We start from the raw sequence: 2,788 nt of genomic DNA on the forward strand, positions 1-2,788 counted from the left end.
GAAATTAAGGCCAAATTTTAAGTTGTTCCGATACGTAATACAAACCATCGGTCCTTTAACAATAGGAAGTAGGGGGAAACATCAGTACAGGCCAACCCTCATCACGGTAGACGGGTCTTATTCACTCGATATTTAATTGGTGAAACATGAATACAATTGCAACTCTAAGCATACCATTTAAAAGACTGAAGGTTTCGTCAACATATTGGATGCGAATGAAACAGGGCCCCATACGAACTAAAATAAGCATGTGAGCTCTTCGTAAAATATGTTTTCAAGGCAGTTTGAAATCCAATATGGCGGCTACGTTTTTCATGGACGGTTCTCATCAGTGACGGACACCATCTTTCCCCAGCCTTCCCACACTCATTTGAACAATGTTAGCGTATGTATGTAACGTTTATTGATCTTACTCAAGATTGCAGTTGTAATCAGCACAATAAAACAACATTTTGTTGCCTATATTAGTGAAAGTATGAAACTTGTTATTCCGGGGTTATGGTTGGAACTGAATTCATTCTTACCTTGTAATCGGCGGTTTTATCCTTACTGCCACCACAACTGAAACTCCACAGTGCTTATTTGATTGTTATTATACACATTTTGGTCTCAGTTCACTCCACATTGCACTTTAAACCCGTTGCTGTTCCTGGTTTCTAAGCGCGCGCGCCATAAACACAATTACAAACAGCAGACGACGACAGACGACGAAACTGCAAAGTTTTATTCCCTAAACTGTTTACTTTACTCGTTATTTAGTTTAAATTTACATTGTTATTTAAAAATTTTGATTTAATTCATGTATATTATCCCTTTTTTGCAACCAAATTACCCCGAAAAATTACAGATATTTCTAACGTAGATAAAATCAAATGTTATTCTAACGTTTTCGTACATCTTGGCTGCCGCAAAACCATAGAGGAACGAATACGGAAAAGTGCATAGAGGAACGACTACGTTTTTTTTTTTTGCTTTTTTGTTTTTGCTAGCACTTTTCATTGATTTCATCTTTATTAGTATTTTGATTTCTTAAATAATCGTATGCCAGAAATAAATGTAACCTTTAATGTTTTGCATGCTTTAATGTTTGCATGCTAAGAATGGCAAAATCATCGTTTGCCACATTAGTGGAGGCTTCACACATACGCCGTTCCATTATCCTGTTAAGCGTCCGCCCCTGATGAGCTCGCTGCTAACGTACCGTCACGCTTTTTTTTTGTAATCAAGGGATCATAGCACTGATGATAGTTTTTTCAAAGTTAATATTGATTTTTATGCTTGTTATTCATACTGTAATTAACTGTTGGAAATTCTCTCTCTCTCTCTCTCTCTCTCTCTCCTCTCTCTCCTCTCTCTCTCGCTCTCTCTCTCTCTCTCTCCTCTCGGTCTCTCTCTGGGGTCATCTGTCTCTCTCTCTCTCTCTCTCTCTCGGAGTCCAGTCACTCGGCAAAGAAAAGTCATCTTCACTCCCGCAATTGGAAGAAAAGTTTGTATCATCACTGGAGGATTCAGACTAGAGCTCTCATCATCAAATAGGTTATCAATATCACACTCCTCATCTAGTATTTGATTGATCTCACCTAAAGAAATATGCCTCCTCTTTGGGACATTCATTGTGAAAGACGCGAAATCCAATTTGTCTCGATAAACGCCCGAAGCGCATTGAAAGAAAACCAAACAGGGACAGGCAGTTTTCTAGCATAAGCGACCACCAGGAAAGAGTTGCCAGGCTGGAAATAAGTTTCCCATGTGCTGAGAGTGTTACCAAATGATGTTCCTACACTTTCTATGCGAGTAAACGTATTATTACGGGCTGACGACTTGACAAGCACAGTTAAAGTCTTGAACGTAATATCCCGTTGAAGGCGCTACCGAGTAGATCGCGGTAAACGTATTATTACGTGGGTGACGCTTAACAGGTTATAAACTGTTTCCATGAATTCTAGTTGTCATAGTAATGCAATAATGATAAAATTGCTTTAATATTTATGTATATTATAACTTCCAAATTACATTATCCTAAATTTCAATTTCACCAATTTCAACGTTTTGTGTGTAGTCTTATACCCAGTTTGGAGGGTCAACACTACCGAATGGCAACAGAGAGAGAGAGAGAGAGAGAGAAAGGAAGGCGGAGGAACGAAGAAGAAAAGGGATGGGGGGGGGGGGGTTGGGGAGAGGGTAGGTGGAGCTTTATACGCGTGTTCGTATCCATTTCTGCATAATGGAGTTTTTGTCTCTTGGTACAAGGACAAGTGTCGTTATTCTTTACGATTAGTGATTCACGATACCCTTATAAATTACGGCACTGGGTGTAATGCACTATAGCAAAATCTCGTTCTGTTAAGAGTGTTCGTTACAGAAATAGGTATTGCCCAAAAACCTGCTTGCACTGTCTCTGAAACCCATAGTAGACATGTCTGCTTAGTTGTCAATCAAGTTTTTATAACCAAGTATTTTACAAGCTTAGCTATTGAATAAATTTTTATTTTTCTCAGTCAAAACATATGCCCCTCATGCTAACTTTCCTCTTTTAACGACTTTCTGGTCATTGCAAATTCGCCCATAATTTCTTATGGTGCGAAAACAGACAAGAGGCCATGGACCGAAAACGATTGCGTCACACTACGGCGATAATCCAGCAGTAAAACATCTTCATATATCCAAAAAGTAAATAATAAAGATATATATGCGCATTACGATTATAAACAATTACATGTAGCTGATAACAATCTGCATGAATAACTGGTAAACTGTTCTGCAATGACCGTTGGAAGTTATAGCAATT

Source organism: Macrobrachium nipponense, chromosome 18 (assembly GCF_015104395.2).
Source record: "Macrobrachium nipponense isolate FS-2020 chromosome 18, ASM1510439v2, whole genome shotgun sequence".
Lineage (NCBI taxonomy): Eukaryota > Metazoa > Arthropoda > Malacostraca > Decapoda > Palaemonidae > Macrobrachium > Macrobrachium nipponense.